Source organism: Dipodomys merriami, unplaced genomic scaffold, assembly GCF_024711535.1.
Source record: "Dipodomys merriami isolate MVZ:Mamm:240054 unplaced genomic scaffold, mDipMer1.0.p SCAF_69, whole genome shotgun sequence".
Classification (NCBI taxonomy): Eukaryota; Metazoa; Chordata; class Mammalia; order Rodentia; family Heteromyidae; genus Dipodomys; species Dipodomys merriami.
The window spans coordinates 191,926-216,274 of NW_027206279.1; positions in this window are offsets into that span (position 1 = coordinate 191,926).

Sequence of the window (24,349 nt, forward strand, 5' to 3'; positions counted from 1 at the left end):
GAGGGTTAGGGTTAGGGTTAGGGTGCGACTTTGGGGGAGGTTTAGGGTTAGGGATAGGTTTAGGATTCGGGTTAGGGTGAGTGTGAGTGTGTGGGTTTGGGTTAGGTTTAGGGTTAGGCTGAGGGTTAGGCTGAGGGTGAGGGTTAGGGTTAGGGTTAGGGTGAGGTTTAGGGTTAAGTTTAGGGTTAGGGTGAGGGTTAGGGTGCGGATGAGGGTTAGGGTTAGCATGAGTGTTAGGGTTAGAATTAAGGTTAGGGTGTGGGTTCTGTTAAGTTTAGGGTTAGGGTGAAGTTTAGGGTTATGGTGAGGTTTGGGTTTAGTGTGAGGTTTAGTGTTAAGGTGAGGGTAATTGTTAGGGTGCGGTTTAGGGTTAGGGTGAGGGTTATCATTAGGGTGAGGTTTAGGGTTATGGTTAGGTTTATTGTTAGTGTTAGGGTTAAGGTTACGGTTACGGTGAGGGTTAGGGTGATGATAAGGTTTAGGGTTAGGGTTAGTGTGAGATTTAAGATTACGGTTAGGGTTAGATTTAGGGTTAGGTTGAAGTTGAGGTTTAGGGTTACAGTTAGGGTTAGGATGAGGGTTATGGTGAGGGTTAGGTTTAGTGTTAGGGTTAGGGTTAGGGTGAGGGTTAGGGTTAGTGATAGGGTTAGGATTAGGTTTAGGGTTTAGATGAGGGTGAGTGTGAGGGCTAGGGTTAGTGTTAGGTTTAGGCTTAGGTTTAGGCTGAGGGTGAGCCTGAAGGTGAGGGTTAGGTTTAGGGTGCGGGTTACGGTTAGGGTTAGGGTTAGAGTTAGGCTTAAGGTGAGGTTTAGGGTTAGGGTTAGGGTTAAGTTTCTGGTAATGGTGAGGGTTAGAGTTAGCATTAGGGTAAGGGTGAGGGGTAGGGTTAGGTTTAGGGTGAGTGTTAGCGTTAATGTGAGGTTTAGGGTTAGGGTTAGGGTTAGTCTGAGGGTTAGGTTGAGGGTTAGGGTTTGGGTTTGGGTTAGGGTGAGTATGAAGTTTAGGGTGAAGTTTAGGTTAGGCTTAGTGTTAGGATTAGGGTGAGGTTAAGGGTTAGGGTGAGGGTTAGTCTTAGGGTTAGGGTGAGGGTTAAGATGAGCTTTAGGGTTTCAGTGAGGGTGAGGGTTAATGTTAGGGTGAGGGTTAGGTTTAGGATTATGGTTAGGGTGATGGTGATGTTTAAGATTAGGGTTAGGGTTATTGTAAGTGTTATTTTTAGGGTTACATTTGCAGTGAGGCTGAAGGTTAGGGTTAGGTTTAGGGTTAGTTTTAGGGTTAGGATTAGTGTTAATGTTAGGGTTAGGTTTAGACTTATTGTTTGGGTGAGGGTGGGGGTGAGGATGAGGGTTAGCGTTAGGGATAGGGTGAGGTTTAGGGTTAGGGTTAGGATTAGGGATAGGGTCAGGGTGAGGTTTAGGGTTAGACTTAGGTTGAGGGGGAGGGTTAGGGTGAGGGTTAGGGTTAGGGTTAGGGATAGGATTTGGGTTAGGGTGAGGGTGTGTGTGAGGGTTAGGGTTATGATTAGGCTTAGGCTTAGGGTTAGGCTGAGGGTGAGGGTGGGTTTGAGTATTAGGCTTAGGGTGATGGTGAGCCTTAGGGTTAGGGTGAGGGTTAGGATGAGGTTTATGGTTAGGATTAGTGTTTGGGTAAGGGCTAGGGTGAGGGTGAGGGTTAAGGTTATGGTTAGGTTTAGGCTGAGGGTGATGGTGAGGGTGAACTTTAGGGTTATGGTGATGGATAGGGTTAGTGTAAGGGTGAGGGTTAGGATGTGGGTTCGGGTTAGGGTGAGGGTTAGTAGGAGTGTGACGGTAAGAGTAAAAGTGAGGGTTACAGTAAAGGTGAGGGTTAGGGTAAGGGTTAGGGTTAGGGTTAGATTGAGGATTAAGGTTAGGGGTAATGTGAAGTTTAGGGTGAGGATGAGGGTTGGGGTGAGGTTTAGGGTTAGAATTAGGGTTAGGGTGAGTTCTAGCGTTAGGGTGAGGGTTAGGGTTAAGGTTAAGTTTAGGGTGAGGTTTAAGGTGAGGGGTAGGGTTAGGTTTAGGGTGAGGGTTAGGTTTAGTTTGAGGGTTATGGTTAGGGTGAGTGTGAAGGTGAGGTTAAGGTTTATGGAGAGGGTTAGGGTGAGGGTGAGGGTTAGGGTGAGGTTTAGGGTGAGGGTGAGGGTTAGGATTAGGTTTAGGTTTAGGGTGAGGTTTAGGGTGAGGGTGAGGGTTAAAGTTAGGGTTAGGTTTGTGGTGTGGGTAAGTGATAGCATGAGGGTTAGGGTTAGTGTTAGAGTTAGCATTAGGTTTAGGGTGAGGGTTAGGTTTAGGGTTAGGGTGAGGGTGCGGGTGAGAGTGAGGGTTAAGGTGAGGATTAGGATGAGTTTTAGGGTTAGGGTGAGAGTTAAGGTTACGTTAGCTTGAGGGTGAGGGTGAGGGTTAGGGTTAGGGTGAGGGTTAGGTTTACGATCAGAATTAGTTTTATGTTTAGGGTGAAGTTTAGGGTTAGGGTGAGGGGTAGGTTTAGGGGTGGGATTAGGATTAGGGTTAGGTTGAGGGTGAGTGTGAGGGTTAGTTTTAGGGTTAGGGTTTGGCTTAGGTTTAGGCTTAGGGTGAGGTTGAGGGTTAGGGTTAGGGTGAGGTTAAGGTTTATGGTTTGGATTAGGGTTAGGGTGCAGGCTACGTGAGGGTGAGAGTTAGGGTTAGGGTTAGGCTTAGGCTTAGGGTTAGGCTGAGGGTGAGGGTGGGTGTGAGAAATAGGTTTTGGGTGATGGTTAGCGTTAGGGTTAGGGTGAGGGTTAGGATGAGGGTTAGGGTTAGGATTTGGTTTAGGTTTAAGGCTAGGGTGAGGGTGAGGGTTAGGGTTAAAGATAGGGTTAGATTTAGGATTAAGGGTAGGATGAGGGTGAGTGTGAGGGTTAGGGTTAGAGTTAGGCCTAGGCTTAGCTTTAGGCTGAGGGTGAGGGTTAGGGTTAGGGTTAAGGTGAGGGTTAGGGTTAGGGTTAGGGTGAGGGTTAGGATGTGGTATAGGGTTAGGATTCGGGTTAGGGTGAGGTCTAGGGTGAGGGTTATGTTTAGGGTTATGTTTAGGGTGAGGTTTAGGTTTCGGGTTAGGTTTTGGTTTAGAGTGAGTGTTAGGGTTAGGGTTACGGTGAGGGTGAGGGTTAGGGTTAGGTTGAGGGTTAGGGTTAGCGTTAGGTTGAGGTTTAGGGTTAGGTTTAGGATGAGGGTTAGGATGAGGCTTATGGTTTGGATTAGGGTTAGGGTGCGGGCTAGGGTGAGTATGAGGGTTAGGGTTAGGGTTAGGCTTAGGCTTAGGGTTAGGATGAGGGTGAGGGTGGAGTTGAGAAATAGGTTTTGGGTGGTGGTTAGGGTTAGGGTTAGGGTGAGGGTTAAGATGAGTGTTAGAGTTAGGATTAGTTTTAGGGTTAGGGCTAGGGTGAGGGTGAGGGTTAGGGTTAGGCTTAGGCTTAGGCTTAGGGTTAGGCTGATGGTTAGGGTAAGGGTGAGGGTTAATGTTTGGGTGATGGATAGGGTTAGGGTTAGGGTGAGTGTTAGGATGAGGTTTAGGGTTAGGGTGAGGGTTAGGATGAGCGTGACGGTAAGAGTAAATGTGAGGGTTAGGCTGAGGGTGAGTGTTCCCCTAAGGGTGATGGTTAGGATTAGGGCGAAGGTTAGGATAAGGGTTAGGTTGAGGGGTAGGGTGAGGGTGAGGGTTAGGATGAGGTTTAGGGTTAGGATTAGGGTGAGTTTTAGGGTTATGGTGAGGGTTAGTGTTAGGGTGAGGGTTAGGGTGAGGGTTAGCGTTAGGGTTATCCTTAGGGTTAGGCTGAGGGTTAGGCTGAGGGTTAGGCTTAGGATTAGGGTGAGGGTTAGGGTGAGGGTTAGGGTGAGGGTGAAGGTTAGGGTTCTGGTGAGGATTGGTGTTATTATTAGGGTTAGGGTCAGGTTTAGGGTGACGGTGAGGTTTAGAGTGAGGGTTGGGGTGAGGGTTAGGGTTAGGGTTAAGGTGAGGGTTAGGATAAGGGGTAGGGTTAGGGTTAGGGTGAGGGTTAGATTGAGGATTAGGTTTAGGGTTAATATGAGGTTTAGGGTGAGGATGAGGTTTAGGGTTTGGTTGAGGATTAGGGTTAGAATTCGGGTTAGGGTGAGGGCTAGGGTGAGGTTTAGGGTTAGGGTTAGGGTTAGGGTAGGGTTTAAGGTTAGGGTGAGGGTGAGGTTATGGTTTAGGGTGAGGGTTAGTGTGGGGGTGAGGGTTAGGGTTAGGGTTAGGGTTAGGGTGAGGGTAAGGTTGAGGGTTAAGGTGAGTGTTAGGGTGACGGTGAGGGTGAGGGTTAGGGTTGGGGTTAGGGTTAGAGTGAAGGTTAGGTTGAGGGGTAGTGTTAGGTTTAGGGTGAGGATTAGGGATAGTGTGAGGGTTAGGGTTTGAGTGAGGGTAAGGGTCAGGTGAGGTTTAGGGTTAGGGTGAGGGTTAGCATTAGGGTTAGGGTCAGGTTTAATGTTAGGTTGGAAGTCATGGTTAGGGTGAGTGTTAGGGTTAGTGTTAGGGTTAAGGTAAGTGATTGGGTTAGGGTTAGGGTGAGGGTTATGTTTAGGGTGATGTGTAGAATGAGGTTGAGGGTTAGGGTGAGGGTGACAATGAAGGTTAAGGTATGGATGCGGGTTAGTGTTAGGGTAAGGGTTAATGTTACGGTGAGGGTTAGGGTGACGGTGAGGGTAAGGGTTAGGTTTATGGTGAGGGTTAGGGTTAGAGTTAGGGTGAGGGGTAGGGTGAAGGGTAGGGTTAGAGTTAAGGTTACGGTTAGTGTGAGGGTTAGGGTTAGGGTGAGGATAAGGTAAGCATGAGGGTTGGAGTGAGTGTGAGGTTTACGGTTACTGTTAGGGTCAGGGTTAGGCTTAGGGTTATGTTTATTTTGAGGGTGAGTGTTTGAGTTAGGATGAGTGTTCTTGAGAGTGTGAGAGTTAGGGTTTGGGTGAGGGTTAGGGTTAGGGTGAGTGTTAGGGTGATGGTGAGGGTGAGGGTTAGGGTTGGGGTTAGGGTTAGAGTGAGAAGTAGGGTGAGGTGTAGGGTTAGGCTTAGGGTGAGAGTTAGGTTTACTGTTAGGGTTAGGGTTAGGGTGAGGTTTAGGGTGTGTTCAAGTTAGGATTAGGCTTAGTGTTAGGGTGAGGGTAAGGGTTAGGTTGAGGGTTAGGGTTAGGGTTAATGTGAGGGTTGGGGTTAGGGTTAGGCTTAGGCATAGGTTTAGGCTGAGGGTGATGGTGAGGGTGGGGGTTAGTGTTATGGTGATAGATATGGTTAGGTTTAGGGTGAGGGTTAGGATGAGGGTTCGTGTTAGGGTGAGGGTTAGTATGAGCCTGAGGGTTACAGTAAGGGTGAGGGTTAGGTTTAGGTTGAGGGTTAGTGTAAGGGTTAGGGTTAGGGTTAGATTGAGGATTAAGTTTAGGGGTAGTGTGAAGTTTAGGGTGACGATGAGGGTTAGGGTGAGGTTTAGGGTTAGAATTAAGGTTAGGGTGAGGGCTAGCATGAGGCTGAGGGTTAGGGTTAGGGTTAAGTTTAGTTTGAGGGTTAGGGTGAGGGGTAGGGTTAGGTTTAGGGTGAGGGTTACGGTTAGGGTGAGGGTGAGGGTGAGGGTAAGGGTTATTGTGAGGGTTAGGGTGAGGGTGAGGTTTAGGGTGAGGTTGAGCGTTAGGATTAGGTTTAGGGTTAGGGTGAAGTTTAGGGTGAGGTTGAGGGTTAAGGTTAGGGTTAGGTTTATGGTGTCGGTAAGTGATAGCCTGAGGGTTAGGGTGAGTGTTACAGTTAGCATTAGGGTTAGGGTGAGGGTCAGGTTTAGGTTTAGGGTGAGGTTGCAGGTGAGAGTGAGGTTTAAGGTCAGGATTAGGGTGTGGTTTAGGGTTAGGGTGAGGGTTAGGGTTAGGGTTAGTGTGAGGGTGGCGGTGAGGGTGACGATTAGGGTTAGAGTTACGGTGAGGGTTCGGTTAAGTTTGAGGTTTAGGGTGAGGATGAGGTTAAGGGTTAGGGTGAGGTGTTATTGCTAGGGTTAGGGTTAGGGTTACGGTTACTGTGAGGGTGAGTGTGGGGGTTAGGGCTAGGGTGACGTTTAGTGTTAGGGTTATGGTTAGAGTTAGGGTTAGTGTGAGGATGAGGTTTAGGGGTAGAGTTATGTTTAGGGTGGGGGTTAGTGTGAGGGTTAGGTTTAGGGTAAGGTTTAGGGTGGGGGTGACGGTAAGGATAAAGGTGAGAGTTAGGCCAAGGGTGAGGGTTACGGTAAGGGTGAGGGTTAGGGTTATGGTGAGGGTTAGGGAAAATGTTATGGTGAGGGTGAGGGTTAGATTGAGTATTAGTGTTAGGGTTAGTGTTAGGTTTAGGGTCAGGATGAGGGTTAGGGTTAGGGTGAGGGCGAGGTTGAGGGTGAGGGTTAGGGTTAGTGTTAGGGTGTGGTTTAGGGTTAGGGTGATGGTTAGGGTTAGTGTGAGGTTTAGTGTTAGGGTTAGGGTTAGTGTTAGGTTGGAAGTTAGGGTGAGGGTTAGGGTGAGTTTTAGGGTTAAGGTAAGTGATAGGTTTAGAGTTAGGGTGACGGTTATGTTTAGGGTGATGTGTAGAATGAGGGTGAGGCTTAGGGTGAGGGTGACAGTGAAGGTTAAGGTATTGATGGTTAGTGTTAGGGTGAGGGTTAATGCTACGGTGAGTGTTAGGGTGAGGGTGAGGGTAAGGGTTAGGTTTATGGTGAAGGTGAGGGTTAGAGGTATGGTGAGGGGTAGGGAAAGAGTTAAGGTTAGGGTTAGTGTGAGGGTTAGGGTTAGGGTGAGGAGAAGGTAAGCGTGAGGGTTGGAGTGAGGGTGAGGTTTAGGGTTACTGTTAGTGTGAGGGTTAGGGATACGGTTATCGTGAGGGTTAGGCTTAGGGTTATGTTTATTTTGAGGGTGAGTGTTTGAGTTAGGATGAGTGTTCTTGAGAGTGTGAGAGTTAGGGTTTGGGTGAGGGTTAGGGTTAGGTTGAGTGTTAGGGTGAGGGTGAGGGTGAGGGTTAGGGTTGGGGTTAGGGTCAGAGTGAGGGGTAGGGTGAGGTGTAGGGTTAGGGTTAGGGTGAGTGTTACGTTTACTGTGAGGGTTAGGGTTAGGGTGAGGTTTAGGGTTACTGTGAGGGTTCCAGTTAGGATTAGGCTTAGTGTTAGGGTGAGGGTAAGGGTTAGGTTGAGGGTTAGGGTTAGAGTGAGGGTTAGGGTTAATGTGAGGGTTAGGGTTAGGGTGAGGGTTAGGGTTAGGGTGATGTTTAGGGTGAGGTTGAGGGTTAGTGTGAGTGTGAGTGTGAAGGTTCGGATGAGTGTTTGGGTTAGGTTTAGGTTGAGGTTGAGGGTGAGGGTGAGGCTTAGGGTTAGTTTTAGGGTAAGGCTGAGTGTGAGGGTTAGGGATAGGCTTAGGCTTAGGCTGAGGGTGAGTGTGAGGGTTAGGGTTAGTGTTAGGTTTAGGGTTAGTGTTAGGGTTATGTTGAGGCTTAGGGTTAGGTTAGAGGTTAAGGTTAGGGTGAGGGTTAGGGTTAGGGATAGGTTTAGGTTGAGGATGAGCCTGAGGGTTAGGGTTAGGATTAGGGTTAGGGTGAGCCTGAGGGTGAGGGTGAGGGTGAGGTTTAGGGTTAGGGTGAGGGTTAGGCTAAGGGTTAAGGTGAGCGTTAGGTTTAGGGTGATGTTTAGTTTGAGGGTGAGGGTTAGGGTGAGGTTGGGGGTGAGGTTTCGGTTGAGGGTTTGGGTTAGGGTTAAGGTGAGGGTGAAGGTGAGGGTGAGGGTGAGGTTTAGGGTTAGGGTTAGGCTTAGGGTGAGGGTGATTGTGAGGTTTAGGGTTAGGGTTATGGTTAGGCTTAGGTTTAAGCTAAGGTTAAGGTGAGTTTGAGGGTTAGGGTTAGGGTGACTGTGAGCATTAGGGTTAAGGTTAGGGATAGGATGAGGGTTAGATGAGGGTGAGGGTTAGGGTTAGGGTGAGTGTTAGGCTTAGGGTTAGGGTGAGGGTGAGGGTGGGGTTGAGTATTAGGCTTAGGGTGATGGTTAGCATTAGGGTTAGGGTGAGGGTTAGGATGAGGGTTAGCGGTAGGATTAGGGTTTGGGTGAGGTCTAGGGTGACAGTGAGTGTTAGGGTTAGGGTTAGGCTTAGGCATAGGTTTAGGCTGAGGGTGATGGTGAGGGTGAGGGTTAGTGTTATGGTGATGGATATGGTTAGGTTTAGGGTGAGGGTTAGGATGAGGGTTCGTGTTAGGGTGAGGGTTAGTATGAGCCTGAGGGTTACAGTAAGGGTAATGGTTAGGTTTAGGTTGAGGGTTAGTGTAAGGGTTAGGGTTAGGGTTAGATTGAGGATTAGGGTTAGGGTTAGGGTGAGGGTTAGTGTTAGAATTAGGGTTAGGGTTAGGGTTAGGGTTAGGGTGATGTTTATGTTTATAGTGAGGGTTAGGTTTAGTGTGAGGGTTAGTGTTAGGGTGAGGGTAAATGTTAGGGTGAGGTTTAGCGTTAGGGTGAGGGTTATGGTTAGGGTGAGGTTTAGGGTTACGGTTAGGGTTATTGTTAGGGTTAGGGTTAGGTTTATATTTATGGTGAGGTTGAGGGTGAGGGTGAGGTTTAGGGTTAGGGTTAGGGTGAGATTTAGGGTTAGGGTTAGGGTTAGATTTAGGGTTAGGGTGAAGTTGAGGTTTAGGGTTAGAGTTAGGGTTAGGGTGAGGGTTAGGGTGAGTGTTAGAGTTAGGGTTAGTGTTAGAGTTAGGCTTAGGGTGAGGGTTAGGATGAGGGTTAGGTGTACGGATAGGGTAAGTTTAGGATTAGGGTTACGGTGAGGGTGAGTGTGAGGGTTAGGTTTAGTGTTAAGGTTAGGCTTAGGATTAAGCTGAGGGTGAGGGTGAAGGTGAGGGTTAGGGTTAGGGTGCGGGTTAGGGTTAGGTTTAGGGTTAGAGTTAGCCTTAAGGTGAGGTTTATGGTTAGGTTTAGGGTTCTGGTAATGGTGAGGGTTAGAGTTAGCATCAGGGTTAGGGTGAGGGTTTGGGTTATGGTTAGGGCGAGTGTTAGGGTTAATGTGAGGTTTAGGGTTAGGGTTAGGGTTAGGGTGAGGGTTAGGTTGAGGGTTGGGGTTTGGGTTAGGATTAGGCTGAGGGTGAGGATTAGGGTGAGATTTAGGTTAGGCTTAGTGTTAGGATTAAGGTGAGGTTAAGGGTTAGGGTGAGGGTTAGGCTTATGGTTAGGTTGAGAGTTAAGATGAGGGTTAGGGTTTCAGTGAGGGTGAGGGTTAATGTTAGCGTGATGGTTAGGGTTAGCATTAGGGTTAGGGAGTGGGTGATGGTTAGGATTACGGTTAGGGTTGTTGTAAGTGTTATGGTTACTGTTACATTTCCAGTGAGGATGAGGCTGAGGGTGAAGTTTAGGGTTAGGGTTAGGGTTAGTTTTAGGGTTAGGATTAGTGTTAATGTTAGGGTTAGGGTTTGACTTTTGGTTTGGGTGAGGGTGAGGGTGAGGGTGAGCGTTAATTTTACGGTTAGGGTTAGGGTTAGGATTAGGGATAGGGTCAGGGTGAGGTTTAGGGTTAGAGTTAGGTTGAGGGGGAGGGTTAGGGTGAGGGTCAGGGTTAGGGTTAGTGTTAGGGTTAGCATTAGGTATAAGGTGAGGGTTAGGTTGAGGTTTAGGTTAGGTTTGGGATTAGGTTAGGGTGAGGGTGAGTGTGAGGTTTAGGGTTAGGATTAGGCTTAGGCTTAGGGTTAGGCTGAGGGTGAGGGTGGATATGAGTATTAGGCTTTTTGTGATGTTTATCCTTAGAGTTAGTGTGAGGGTTAGCATGAGGGTTAGGGATAGGATTAGGGTTAGGGTGAGGTCTAGGGTGAGGGTGAGGGTTAGGGTTAGGGTTAGGTTTAGGCATAGGTTTAGGCTGAGGTTGATGGTGAGGTTGAGGGTTAGGGTTATGGTGATGGATATTGTTATTTTTAGGGGGAGGTTTAGGATGAGGGTTCGGGTTAGGGTGAGGGTTAGTATGAGCGTGATGGTAAGAGTAAAGTTGAGGGTTAGGCTGAACGTGAGGGTTACAGTAAGGGTGAGGGTTAGGGTTAGGGTGAGGGTTAGGGTAAGTGTTAAGGTTAGGGTTAGACTGAGGATTAGGGTTAGGGTTAGTGTGAGGTTTAGGGTGAGGATGAGGGTTAGGGTTAGAATTAGGGTTAGGGTGAGGGTTAGCATGAGGGTGAGGGTTAGGGTAAGGGCTAAGTTTAGGGTGAGGGTTAGGGTGAGGTGTAGGGTTAGCTTTAGGGTGAGGGTTAGGTTTAGTGTGAGGGTTATGGTTAGGGTGAGGGTGAGGGTGAGGGTAAGGGTTATGGTGAGGGTTAGGTTGAGGGTGGGGGTTAGGGTTATGATTAGTTTTAGGGTTAGGGTGAGGTTTAGGGTGAGGGTGAGGGTTCAGGTTAGGGTTAGGTTTGTGGTGTGGGTTATAGCATGAGGGTTAGGGTGAGTGTTAGAGTTAGCATTAGGGTTAGGGTGAGGGTTAAGTTTAGGGTTTGGGTGAGGGTGAGAGTTTGGTTTAAGGTGAGGATTAGGGTGAGTTTTAGGGTTAGGGTTAGGGTTAGCGTGAGGGTGACGGTGAGGGTGACGGTTAGGGTTAGAGTTATGGTGAGGGTTCGATTAAGTGTGAGGTTTAGGGTGAGGATGAGGTTAAGGGTTAGTGTGAGGGTTAGGCTGCGTGTGAGGGTTAGGGTTAGGGTTTGGTTTAGGGTAAGGGTTAGTGTGAGGGTTAGGGTTAGGGTTATGCTTAGGGTTAGTTTCAGGGTTAGGCTGAGGGTTAGGATTAGGATTAGGGTGAGGGTTAGGTTGAGGGTTAGGGTGAGGGTGAGGGTTAGTATTAGGGTGAGGGTTACGGTTATTATTAGGGTTAGGGTTAGGTTTAGGGTGACCGTGAGGTTTAGGGTGAGGGTTAGAGTTAGGGTTAATGTGAGGGTTAGGATAAGGGGTAGGGTTATGGATAGGTTTAGGGTTAGGATTAATGTGAGGTTAAGAATCAGGGTGAGGGTGAGGTTTAGGGTTAGGAATAGTGATAGGGTTAATGTTATGCTGAGGGTGAGGGTGAGGGTGAGAGTTGGGTTTAGGGTTGGGTGAGGGCTATGGTGAGGGTTAGGGTATGGGTGAGGGTTAGTGTGAGGGTGATTGTAAGGATAAAAGTGAGGGTTAGGCTGAGGGTGAGAGTTAAGATAAGGGTGAGGGATAGGGTTAGGGTGAGGGTTAGGTTAAGGGTTAGGGATAGGGTGAGGATTAGATTGAGGATTAGGTTAGGGTTAGTGTGAGGTTTGGGGTGAGGATGAGGGTTATGATTAGGTTGAAGGTTAGGTTTAGAATTAAGGTTACAGTGAGGGCTAGGGTGAGGGTGAAGTTTAGCTTTAGGGTTAGGGTGAGGTTTAGGGTTAAGGTGAGAGTTAGGGTTAGTGTGAGGGTTAGTGTTAGAGTTAGGGTTAGTGTTAGGGTGAGGGGAAGTGTTAGGGTGAGGGTTAGTGTTAGGGATAGGTTATGCTTAGGGTTAAGGTTAGGGTGAGGGTGATTGTGTGGGTTAGGGTTAGGTTTAGGTTTAGGTTTAGGGTTAGGGTTATGCTGAGGGTGAGGTTGAGCTTGAGGATTAGGGTTAGGGTGATGGTTAGGATTAGGGTTAGGGTGAGGGTTAGGATGAGGGTTAGGATGAAGGTGAGGTTTAGGGTTAGGTTTAGGGTGAGGTTTAGGGTTAGGGTTAGGGTTAGGTTGAGGTTGAGGTTTAGGTTTAGAGTTAGGGTTAGGGTGATGGTTAGTGTTAGGGTTAGTGTTAGGTTTAGGGTTAGGGTGAGTGTTAGGGTTAGAGTTAGGGTTAGGGTTATGGTGAGGGTGAGGTTTAGGGTTATGGTGAGGCTTAAGGTTAGTTTGAGGGTTAGTGTTAGGGTGAGGGTAAGTGTTAGGGTGAGGGTTAGGATTAGGTTTAGGGTTAGGGTGAGGTTTAGGGTGAGGGTGAGTTTTAAGGTTAGGGATAGGTTTGTGGTGTGGGTAAGTGATAGCATGAGGGTTAGGGTGAGGGTTACAGTTAGCATTAGGGCTAGGGTGAGGGTGAGGGTGAGGATGCAAGTGAGAGTGAGGGTTAGGGTGAGGATTAGGGTGAGGTTTAGGGTTAGGGTGAGTGTTCGGGTTAGGGTTAGTGTTAGGATTAGGGTTATCCTTAGGGTTAGGTTGAGGGTTAGGCTGAGGTTTAGGTTGAGGGTTAGGCTTAGGATTAGGGTGAGGGTTAGGGTGAGGGTGAAGGTTAGAGTTCTGGTGAGGTTTAGGATTATTATTAGGTTTAGAGTCAGCTTTAGGGTGACGGGGAGGTTTAGGCTGAGGGTTGGGGTGAGGTTTAGGGTTAGGGTTAAGGTGAGTGTTAGGATAAGGGGTAGGGTTAAGGTTATGGTGAGGGTTAGGTTTAGTGTGAGAGTTAGATTTAGGGTTAGGGTTAGGATTAGTGTGAGGGTAAGAATTAGGGTGATGGTTAGGGTGAGGGTGAGGTTTAGTTTTAGGAATAGTGATAGGGTTATTGTTAGGCTGAGGGTGAGGGTGAAGGTGAGGGTGAGAGTTAGGGTTAGGTTTAGGGTGAGGGCTAGGGTGAGGGTTAGGGATAGGGTGAGTGTTAGGGTGAGGGTGATGGTAAGGGTAAAGGTGAGGGTTAGGCTGAGGGTGAGGTTTAATATAAGCGTGAGTTTTAGTGTTAGGGTGAGGGTTAGGGTAAGGGTTCGGGTTAGGGTTAGGGTGAGGGTTAGACTGATTATTAGGGTTAGGGTTAATGTGAGGATGAGGGTTAGGGTTAGGGTGAGGGTGAGGGTTACTATTAGGGTTAGGGTGAGGGCTAGGGTTAGGGTGAGGGTTAGAGATAAGGTAAGGGTTAGGGCTAGGTTTAGGATTAGGGTGAGGGTTAGGGTTAGAATTAGGGTTAGGGTGAGGGCTAGGGTGAGGTTTAGGGTTAGGTTTAGGGTTAGGGTGAGGTTTAGGTTTAGGGTGAGGGTGAGGTTAAGGTTTAGGGTGAGGGTTAGGCTTAGGGTTAGGGTTAGGCTGAGGATAAGTTTGAGGATTAGGCTGAGTGTTAGGGTGACTGTGAGGGTTGGGGTTAGGGTTAGAGTGAGTGTTAGGGTGAGGGGTAGAGTTAGGGTTTGGGTGTGGATTAGGGTTACTGTGAGGGATAGGTTTAGAGTGAGGATAAAGGTTAGGGTGAGGGTTAGGGATAGGGTGAGGGTTAGCGTTAGGGTTATGGTGAGGGTTAATTTTAGGTTGGAGGTTAGGGTTAGGTTGAGGGTTAGGGTGAGTGTCAGGTTTCGTGTGAGTGATAGGGTTAGGGTTAGAGTGAGGGTTATGGTTAGGGTGATGTGTAGAATGAGGGTTAGGGTTAGGGTGAGATTTAAGTTAAGTGTAAGGTTTAGGGTGAGGGTGAGGGTGAGGGTAAGGGTTAGGATTAGGGTGAGGGTTAGTGTTAGGGTTACGTTAGAGTTAGGGAGAGGGGTAGGGTGAGGAGTAGGGTTAAAGTTAAGTTTAGGGTTAGTGTGAGGGTTAGGGTTAGGGTGAGGATTAGGTAAGGGTGAGGGTTGAGGTGAGGGTGAGTGTTAGAGTGAGGATGAGGGTTCTGGAGAGTGTGAGGGTTAGGGTTTGGGTGATGGTTAGGGTTAGTGTGAGTGTTAGGGTGACGGTGAGGGTGAGTGTTAGGGTTGGGATTAGAGTTACAATGAGGGGTAGGGTGAGGGGTAGGGTTAGGTTTAGGGTGAGAGTTAGGGTTACTGTGAGGTTTAGGGTTAGGTTTAGGGTTAGGGTTAGGGTGAGGGTTAGGTTGATCGTTAGGTTTTGGGTTACAGTTAGGTTGAGGGTGAGGGTTAGGGTGAGTTTTTGTTTAGGCTTAGTGTTAGGATTAGGGTGAGGTCAAGGGTTAGGGTGAGGGTTAGGGTTAGGGTGAGGGTGAGGCTTAAGATGATGGTGAGGGTTACAGTGAGGGTCAGGGTTAGGGTTAGGGTCTGGGTTAGTGTGAGGATTAGGGTTAGGGTGAGGGTGATGGTTAGGATTAGGGTTAGGATCATTGTAAGTGTTATGGTTAGGTTACATTTGCAATTAGGGTGAGGCTGAGGGTGAAGTTTAGCGTTAGGTTTAGGGTTAGTTTTAGGGTTAGGATTAGTGTTAATGTTAGGGTTAGGGTTAGAGTTACGGTTTGGGTCAGGGTGAGGGTGAGATTTAGGGTTAGGGTTAGTGTGAGGTTTAAGGATAAGGTTAGGATTAGGGATAGGGTGAGGGTGAGGTTTAGAGTTAGAGTTAGGTTGAGGCTGAGGGATATGGTGATTGTTAGGGTTAGTGCTAGTGTTAGGGTTAGCGTTAGGTTTAGGGTGAGGGTTAGGTTGAGGTTTAGGGTTAGGGTTAGGATTAGGTTTAGGGTGAGGGTGAGTGTGAGGGTTAGGATTAGTATTAGGCTTAGGCTTAAGGTAAGGTTGAGGGTGATGGTTGGGGAGAGGATTAGGCTTAGGGTGATGTTTAGCCTTAGGGTTAGGGTGAGAGTTAGGGTTAGGGTTAGGGTTAGGATTAGGGTTAGGGTGAGGGCTAGGGTGAGGGTGAGGGAAAGGGTTAGGGTTAGGCTTAGGCATAGGGTTACGATGAGGGTGATGGTGAGGGTGGGGGTTAGGGTTATAGTGATGGATTAGGTTAGGTTTAGGGTGAGGGTTAGGATGAGCGTGATGGTAAGAGTAACGGTGAGGGTTAGCCTAAAGTTGAGGGTTAGGGTAAGGGTTAGGGTTAGGGTTAGACTGAGGACTTGGGTTAGGGCTAGTGTGAGGTTTAGGGTGAGGATAAGGGTTAGGGTTAGAATTAGGGTTAGGGTGAGGGCTAGCGTGAGGGTGAGATTTAGGGTTAGGGTTATGTTTAGGGTGAGGGGTAGGGTTAAGTTTAGGATGAGGGTTAGGTTTAGTGTGAGGGTTACGTTTAGGTTGAGGGTGAGGGTGGGGGTAAAGGTTATGGTGAGGCTTAGATTGAGGGTGAGGGTTAGGGTTAGGATTAAGGATATGGTTAGGTTTAGGCTGAGGGTGAGCCTGAGGGTGAGGGTAAGGTTTAGGGTTAGGGTTATGTTTATGGTTAGGGTGAGGTCTAGGGTGAGGGTGAGGGTTAGGGTGAAGTTGAGGGTTAGGCTGAGGGTCTTGGTTAGGTAATGGTTAGGGTTAGGGTGACGATTAGTTGAGGTTTAGGGTGAGGGTGAGCTTGAGAGTTAGGGTGTGGGTGAGGGTTAGGGTTAGGGTGAGGGTTCGGGTAATGGTGAGGGTTAGGGTGACGTTGAAGGTTAGGGTTAGGGTTATGTGAGGGTTAGGGTTAGGGTTAGGGATAGGGTGAGGGTGACGGTTAGGATTAGGTTTAGGGTGAGGTTTAGTGTGAGTGTGAGGTTTAAGGTTAGGCTTAGGTTTGGGGTGTGGGTAAGTGATAGCATGAGGGTTAGGGTGAGTGTTAAAGTTAGCATTAGGGTTAGGGTGAGGGTTATGGTGAGGGTTAGGGTGAGAGTGAGTGTGAGAGTGAGGGTTAGGGTGAGGATTAGGGTGAGTTTTAGGGTTAGGGAGAGGGTTAGGTTTAGGGTGAGTGTTAGGGTGAGGGTAAGGTTTATGGTTATGCTTAGGGTTAGGGTGAGGTTTAGAGTTAGGATTAGGGTGAGGGTTAGTGTGACGATTAGTTGAGGTTTAGGGTGAGGGTGAGCTTGAGCGTTAGGGTGTGGGTGAGGGTTAGGGTTAGGGTGAGGGTTCGGGTAATGGTGAGGGTTAGGGTGACGTTGAAGGTTAGGGTTAGGGTTATGTGAGGGTTAGGGTTAGGGTTAGGGATAGGGTGAGGGTGAGGGTTAGAAATAGGTTTAGGTTGAGGGTGAGGGTGAGGGTTAGGGTTAGGGTTAGGATTAGGGTTAGGGTGAGCCTGAGGGTGAGGGTGAGTGTGAGGGTTAAGGTTAAATTGAGGGTTAAGCTAAAGGTTAGTTTGAGGGTTAGGTTTAGGGTGATGTTTAGGTTGAGGGTGAGGGTTCGGTTGAGGGTTTGGGTTAGGGTTAGGGTGAGGGTGAGTTTGAGTGTTAGGTTTAGGGTTAGGCTTAGGCTTAGGATGAGGGTGATTGTGAGGGTTATGGTTAGGGTTATTGTTATGCTTAGGTTTAAGCTGAGGGTGAGGGTGAGTTTGAGGGTTAGGGTTAGGGTGAGTGTGAGCGTTAGGGTTAAGGTTAGGGATAGGCTGAGGATTAGATGTGGGTGAGGGTTAGGGTTAGGATGAGTGTTAGGCTTAGGGTTAGGGTGAGGGTTAGGTATAGGTTGATGTTTAGGGTGAGATTGAGGGTTAGGGTGAGGGTGACGGTGAGCGTGACTCTTAGGGTGGAGGTGAGGTTTAGGATTAGGTTTAGGGTCAGGGTGAGTGTTTAGAGTTAGGGTTAGGATGATGGTTAGGATGAGAGGCAGGGTTAGGGTTAGGGTGAAGTTCAGGGTTAGTTTAAGGGTTACGGTTAATGTTTGGGTTAGGGGGAGGTTTAGGGTTAGGTTTAGAGTTAGGGTGAGGGTTAGGGTGAAGATAGGTTTTAGGGTGAGGGTTAGGGTGAGTGTGAGGTTAGGGTTAGGGTGAGGGTTAGTGTTATTGTTAGGGTTAGGTTTAGGGTTACGGTTACGGTGAGGTTGCGGGTGAGGTGAGGTTTAGCGTCAGGGTTACTGTTAGGGTGAGGGTAAGTGTTTGGGTGAGGGTTAGGCTTAGGGTGAAGTTTAGGGTGAGAGTGAGGGTTAGTTTTAGGGTTAGGTTTAGGGTGAGGTTAAGGGTTAGGGTTAGGGCGAGTGTTAGGGTTAGCATTAGCTTTAGGTTGAGGGCTAGGGTGAGGGTTCAGGTTAGGTTAGGGTGAGGGTTAGGGTGAGAGGAAGAATAAGGGTAAGGGCGAGTGTTAGGGTGAGATTGAGGGTTACGGTAAGAGTGAAGGTTATGGTGATGGTGAGGGTTAGGGTGAAGGTTAGGGTTAGAGTGAGGGTGAGGTTGAGTTTTTGGGTGAGTGTTAGGGTTAGGTTTAGGGTGAGGGTTAGGATTAGGGTAAGGGTGAGGTTTAGGGTGAGGGTTAGGTTTAGGGTTAGTGTTAGGGTGTGGGATAGGCTGAGGGATAGTGTTAGAATTAGGATGAGGTTTAGGGTGAGGGTTAGGGTCAGAGTGAGGGTTAGGTTTAGGGTGAGGGTTAGCGTTAGGATTAGGTTTAGGGTCAGGTTTAGGGTGACTGTGAGGTTTAGGGTGAGGATTAGCTTTAGGGTTAAGGTGAGGGTTAGGGTAAGGGGTAGGGTTACAGTTAGGGTGAGGGTTAGGTTTAGTGTGAGAGTTATGGTTAGGGTTAGGGTTAGGATTAGTGTGAGGGTAAGAATTAGGGTGATGTTTAGGGTGAGGGTGAGGTTTAGGTTTAGGAATATGGATAGGATTAGAGTTACGCTGAGGGTGAGGATGAGGGTGAGGGTGAGAGTTAGGTTTAGGGTTAGGGTTAGGGTGAGGGTTAGGGTTAGGTTTAGTTTGGGGCTGGTGTAAGGGTGAGGTTTAGGGTGAGGCTTGTGGTTAGGGTGAGGGCTAGGTTGAGGGTGAACTTTAGGGTTATGATGAGGGTTAGGGTTATATTTAGGGTGAGGGTTAGGGTGAGGGTTAGCTTTAGTGTAAGGTTTACGGTTAAGGTTAGGGTGAGTGTTAGGGTAAATGTTATGGTGAGGGTTAGGGTGAGGGTGAGGGTTAGGGTTATGATTAGAGATAGGGTTAGGTTTAGGCTGAGGGTGAGGGTGAGGGTGAGGGTTTGGGTTAGGGTTAGTGTTAGGGTGAGGGTGAGGGTTAAGATTAGGGTTAGGGTTAGAGTTATTGTTAGGGTTAGAGTGAGGGTTACAGTTCAGTTTAGGGTGAGGGTGAAGGTGAGGGATATGGTTACGGTTAGGGTGAGGTTTAGGGCTAGGGTTAGGTTAGTGTTAGGAGGAAGTTTAGGGTGAGGGGTAGGGTTAGGGATAGGGTGAGGGTTAGGGTGAGGGTTAGGGTTAAGATGAGGGTTCAGCTTAGGGTGAGGTTTAGGGTTAAGGTTAGTGTTAGGGTGAGGGTTAGGTTTAGCAATAGGATTAGTGTGAGGGCTAAGGTAAGGGTGAGGGTTAGGGTTAGGGTTAGGTTTAGGGTGAGGTTTAGGCTTAGGCTGAGGGTTAGGGTTAGTGGGAGGGTTGGTGTTAGGGTTAGGCTTAGTGTTAGGTTGAGGATAAGGGTTAGAGTGAGGGTTAGGTTTCAGGTGAGGGTTAGGGTTAGGGTGAGGGTCAGGGTTAGGGTTATGGTTAGGCTGAGGGTTAGGTGAGAGTTAGGGTTAGGGTTAGGGTAAGGGTTAGCGTTAGGGTGAGGGTTAGGTTTAGGATTAGTGTAAGAGTTATGGTTAGGGTTAGGGTGAGGCTTTCGGGTTAGGATTAGGGTTAGGGTTAGGTTGAAGGTTAAGGTGAGGGTGACGGTTAGGGTTAGTTTTAGGTTTATCGTGTGAGTAAGTGATAGTGTGAGGGTTAGGGTGAGTGTTAGAGTTAGCATTAGGGTTAGAGTGAAGTTTAGGGTGAGGGATATGGTTAGGGTTAAGGTGAGCTTGAGGGTGAGGGTTAGGGTTAGGGTTAGGGTTGGTTTTAGGGTTAGGGTGATGGTTAGGGTTAGTGTTAGCATGAGGGTAAGGGTAAGGGTGAGGGTGACGGTTAGGGTTAGAGTTAGGCTGAGGGTTAGGTTTAGTATGAGGTTTAGGGTGAGGATGAGGTTAAGGCTTATTTTGAGGTTTAGGGTAAGGGTGAGGGTTAGGGTTAGTGTTAGGGTGAGGGTTAGGGATAGGGTTAGGGGTAGGGATAGGGATAGGGTTACGGTTAGGGTGAGGGTTAGGGTAATGGGTATGGTTATGGTTAGGGTGAGGGTTAGGTTTAGTGTAAGTATTAGGGTTATGGTTAGGGTTAGGATTAGTGTGAAGGTAAGAATTAGGGTGACGTTTAGGGTGAGGGTGAGGTTTAGGGTTAGGTTAGGGTTATGGTTAGTGTTACGCTGAGGGTGATGGTGAGGGTGAGGGTGAGTGTGAGTTTTAGGGTTAGGGTTAGGTTGAGGGTTAGGGTGAGGTATAGGGTTAGGGTGAGATTTAGGGTTAGGGTGAGGTTTAGGGTTAGGGTTAATTTGAGGGTGGTTTGAGGGTGAGGTTTAGGGTGAGGGAAAGGGTTAGAGTGAGGGCCTGGGTGAGTGTGAGGGTTAGGGTTAGGGTGAGGGTTTGAGTTAGGTTTAGTGTAAGAGTTATGATGAGGGGTAGGGTTAGGTTTAGGGTGAGGTTAGGTTTAGTGTGAGGGTTACTGTTAGGGTTAGGGTGAGGGTGATGTTAGGGGTTATGGTGAGGGTTAGGGTGAGGGCGAGGGTTAGGGATAGGAATAGGGATAGTGTTAAGGTTAGGCTGAGGGTGAGGATGAGGGTGAGGGTGAATTTTTGGGTTAGGGTTACGGTTAGGGTGAGGGCTAGGGTGAGGGTGAGGGTTAGGCTGAAGGTGAGTGGGAGGGTGAGGGTCTTGGTTAGGTAATGTTAGGGTTAGGGTGAGTATTAGGTGAGGGTTAGGGTGAGGGTGCAGGTTCAGGTGATGGTGAGGGTTAGGATGAGGTTGAGGGTTATTAACCATAACCGGGTTAGGTGAGGGTTAGGGTTAGGGTTAGGGTTAGGGTTAGGAGAGGGTTAGGGTTAGGCTAAAACTTAGGGTGAGGGTTAGGGTTAGGGGTAGGGTTATGGTTAGGGTGAGTATTAGGGTTAATGTGAGGGTTAGGGTTAGGGTGAGGACAAAGTAAGGTTGAGAGTTAGGGTGAGGGTGAGGTTTAGGGTTACTATTAGAGTGAGGGTGAGGGTTAGGTTTAGTGTTAAGGGGAGGGTTAGGGTGACGGTTAGGGTTAGGCTTAGGGTTAAGGAGAGGGTGAGTGTGAGCGTGAGGCTTAGGGTTAGGGTTAGGGTTAGGGTGAACTTTAGGGTTGGGGTGGAGGTTAGTATTAGAGTTAGGGTTCGGGTTAGGGTGAGGGTTTGGGTTAGGCTTAGGGTTACGGAGAGGGTGAGGGTGAGCGTGAGGGTTAGGGTTAGGGTTAGGGTTAGGGTGAACGTTAGGGTTAGGGTGGCGGTTAGTATTAGGGTTAGTGTGAGGTATATGGTGAGGGTTAGGGTTATTGTTAGGGTGTGGGTTAGGCTGAGGGTTAGGGTTAGGATTAGAGTGAGGTATAGGGTGAGGTTTAGGGTGAGGGTGAGGGTTATGGTTAGGGTTAGCATTAGGGTTAGGGTCAGGTTTAGGGTGACTGTGAGGTTTAGGGTGAGGTTTAGGGTGAGGTTTAGGGTTAGGGTTAAGGTGACAGTTAGGGTAACGGGTAGGGTTACAGTTAGGGTGAGGGTTAGGTTTAGTGTGAGAGTTAGGGTTAGGGTTAGGGTTAGGATTAGTGTGTGGGTAAGAATTATCTTGGTGGTTAGGGTGAGGGTGAGGTTTAGATTTAGGAATATGGATAGGATTATTGTTACGCTGAGGGTGAGGATGAGGGTGAGGGTGAGGGTTAAGATTAGGTTTAGGGTTAGGGTTATTGTTAGGGTTACAGTTCAGTTTAGGGTGAGGGTGAAGGTGAGGGATATGGTTACGGTTAGGGTGAGGTTTAGGGTTAGGGTAAGGGTTAGTGTTAGGAGGAAGTTTAGGGTGAGGGGTAGGGTTAGGGTTAGGGTGAGGGATAGGGTTAGTGTGAGGGTTAGGGTGAGGGTTAGGGTTAGGGTTAGGTTGAGGGTTAGGGTTTTGGTTAGGGTTAAGGTGAGGGTGAGGGTTAGGGTGAGGTTTAGGGTTAGGGTTAGGGTTAGGGTGAGGGTTAGGGTTAGGGTGAGGGTTAGGGTTAGGGTGGAGTTTAGGATTAGTGTTAGGGTTATGGTTAGGTTGAGGCTTAGTGTTAGGGTTAGGGTTAGCGTTAGGAGGAAGTTTAGGGTGAGGGTTAGTGTTAGGGTGAGGGTTAGTGTTAGCAATAGGATTAGTGTGAGGGCTAAGGTGAGGGTGAGGTTTAGGGGTAGGGTTAGGTTTAGGGTGAGGCTTAAGCTTAGGCTGAGGGTAGGGTTATTGGGAGGGTTGGTGTTAGGGTTAGGCTTAGTGTTAGGGTGAGGGTAAGGCTTAGGGTGAGGGTTAGGGTTAGGGTGAAGGTTAGGGTTAGGGTGAGGGTCAGTGTTAGATTTAGGGGTAGGCTGAGGGTTAGGTGAGGGTTAGGGTTAGGGTTAGGGTAAGGGTTTGCGTTAGGGTTAGGGTTAGGGTTAGGATTAGTGTTAGAGTTAGGGTGAGGGTTAGGGTGAGGGTTTCGGGGTAGAGTTAGGGTTAGTTTGAGGGTTACGGTGAGGGTGAGGGTTAGGATTAGGTTTAGGTTTATCGTGTTGGTAAGTGATAGTGTGAGTGTTAGGGTGAGTGTTATATTTAGCATTAGGGTTAGAGTGAAGTTTAGGGTGAGGGTTAGGGTTAGGTTTAAGGTGATCTTTAGGGTGAGGGTTAGGGTTAGGGTTAGGGTGAGTTTTAGGGTTAGGGTGAGGGTTAGGGTTAGTGTTCGTGTGAGGGTAAGGGTGAGGGTAACTGTTAGGGTTAGAGTAAGGGTGAGGGTTTGGTTTTGTGTGAGGTTTAGGGTGAGGATGAGGTTAAGGCTTAGGGTGAGCTTTAGGGTATGGTTGAGTGTTAGGGTTAGGGTTAGCGTGAGGGTGAGGGTTAGGGTAAGGGGTAGGGTTATGATTAGGGTGAGGGTTAGGTTTAGTGTGAGTGTTAGGGTTAGGGTTAGGATTAGTGTGAAGATAAGAATTAGGGTGACTTTTAGGGTGAGGGTGAGGTTTAGGGTTAGGATTAGGGTTATGGTTAGTGTTATGCTGAGGGTGATGGTGAGTGTGAGGGTGAGTGTGAGTTTTAAGGTTAGGGTTAGGGTGAGGGTTAGGGTGAGGATTAGGTTTAGGGTGAGGGAGAGGGTTAGGCTGAGGGGTAAGTGTAGGGTTAGGTGAGGGTTAGGGTTAGTGTGAGGGTTAGGTTTAGGGTTAGGTTGAGGGTAAGGATTAGTGTGAGGGTTAGGGTGAGGGTGAGTGTTAGGGTTAGGCAGACGGTAAGGCTTAGGGTGAGGGTTAGATTGATGGTGAGGTTTATGGTTAACATTAGTGTTAGGGTTATGGTGAGGGTTAGGTTTGGGGTTAGGGTCAGGTCTAGGGTGAGGGTGAGGGTTACGGTTAGGGTTAGGGATAGGGTGAGTATTAGAGTTAGGATTAGGGTTAGGGTGAGCATTAGGCTGAGGGGTAGGGTTAGAGTTAGTCTTAGTCTTAGGGTTAGGCTTAGGGTGAGGGTGGGGTTGAGGATTATGGTTAGGGTGATGGTTAGGGTTAGGGTTAGGGTGAGGGTTAAAATGAGGGTTAGGGAGAGGGAAAGTGTTAAGGTGAGGGTTAGGGTGAGGGTGAGGGTTATGGTTACCATTAGGGTTAGGGTTTGAGTTAGCGTGAGGGTTAGGTTTAGGTTTAGGGTTAGGGTGAGTGTGAGGGTGAGGGTTAGGTTTAGGGTTCGGGTGAGGGTTAGGTTTAGCGTTAGGGTTAGGGTGTGGGTTAGGGTTAGGGTTCGTGTGAGGGTGAGTGTGAGGTTTAGGGTGTGGGTGAGGGTGAGGTTTAGGGTTAGGAATAGGGTGGGGGTGAGTGTGAGTGTGAGGGTTAGGGTGAGGAATAGGGATAGGGTGAAGGTGAGTGTTAGGGTGAGGTTTAGGGGTAGGTTAAGGTGAGGGTTAGAGTTAGGGTGATGGTTTGTATGAGGGTTAGTTTAAGGTTAAGGGTGAGGGTTAGGGTGAGGGTTAGGGTTAGGATTAGGTTAGGGTGAGGGTTAGGGTGAGCGTTAGGGTTAGCGTTAGGGATAGGTTTAGGTTTAGGGTGAGGTTTAGGATGAGGGTTAGGATTAGGGTTAGGGTTAGGTTTAGGGTGAGGGGTAGGGTCAGGGTTAGATTTACGGTGAGCGTAAGGGTTAGCATGAGGTTTAGGGTGAGTGTGAGGGTTAGAGTTAGCATTAGGGTTAGGGTGAGGTTTAGGGTGAGTGTTAGGGTTAGGTTTATGGTTAGGGTGAGATGAGGGTGAGGGTCATTGTGAGGTTTATGGTTAGGGTGAGAGATAGGTTTAGGGTGAGGGTTAGGCTTTGGTTTAGAGTGTGGGTGAGCATGAGGGTGACAGTGAGGCTTAGGGTGAGGGTGAAGGTGATTGTGAGGGTTAGGCTTAGAGTTAGCTTTAGGCTTAGGGTTAGTGTGAGGGTGAAGGTGAGGGTTAGGGTTAAGAGTAGGGTTAGGTTTAAATTTAGGCTGAGGGTGAGCGTGAGGGAGAGGGTAAAGGTTAGTCTTAGGGTTAGGGTTGTTGTGAGGATTAGGGTGAGGGTAAGGTTAAAGGTTAGGGTGAGGGTGAGGGTTAGGGTTAGTGTTAGGGTGAGGGTTAGGGTTAGGGTGAGGTTAGAGTTAGGGTGAGGTTTATTGTTAGTGTGAGGCTTAGTGTTAGTGTTAGGTTGAGGGTAAAGGTTAGGTTGAGGGTTAGGGATAGGGATAGGTTTAGGGTGAGGTTTCAGGTTATGGTGAGGTTTAGGGTCAGGGTGAGAGTTAGGGTTAGCATTATGGTTAGTGTGAGGGTTAGCGTAAGGTTAGTGTGAGGGTTAGGGTGAGGGTGAGGGTTAGGTTGAGGGTGAGAGTAATGTTAAGTGTGAAGGTTAGGATTATGGTAAGCTTGTGGGTTAGGGTGAGGGTTAGGTTTAGGTTTACAGTAAGGGTGAGGGTTAGGGTGAGTGTTTGGTTTGGGGTTAGGGTTAGGGTGAGGGTGAGATTGAGGGTTGGGAATAGGGTTAGGTTGAGGGTTAGGGTTAGGCTGAGGATTAGGGTTAGTGTAATGGCTAGTTTTAGGTTTAGGGTTAGTGTTAGGGTGAGACTAAGTTTTAGGGTTAGGTTTAGGGTTACGGTGAGGTTGATGGTTAGGTTAAGGGTGAGGGTTAGGGTTAGGGTGAGGGTGAAGGCGAGGGTTAGGATAAGGGTGAAGGTGAGGGTTAGGATAAGGGTTAGGATTAGGGTTATTTTTAGGTTTAGGGTTAGGTTTATGGTTACGTTGAGGGTGAGGGTGAGGGTGAGGGTTAGGGTTAGTGTGAGGTTTAGGGTTAGGGTTAGGTTTAGGGTTAGGTTTAGGATGAGGTTTAGGGTGAGGGGTAGGGTTAAGGTTAGGGTGAGGGTTAGGGTTAGTGTGAAGGTTAGGGATAGGGTTAGGATGAGGGTTAGGTTGAGGGTTAGGGTTTAGATTAGGGTTAGGGTGAGAGTGAGGGTTAGGGTGACGTTAAGGGTTAGCTTAGGTTTACGGTTAGGGTGAGGGTAAGGGTTAGGGTTA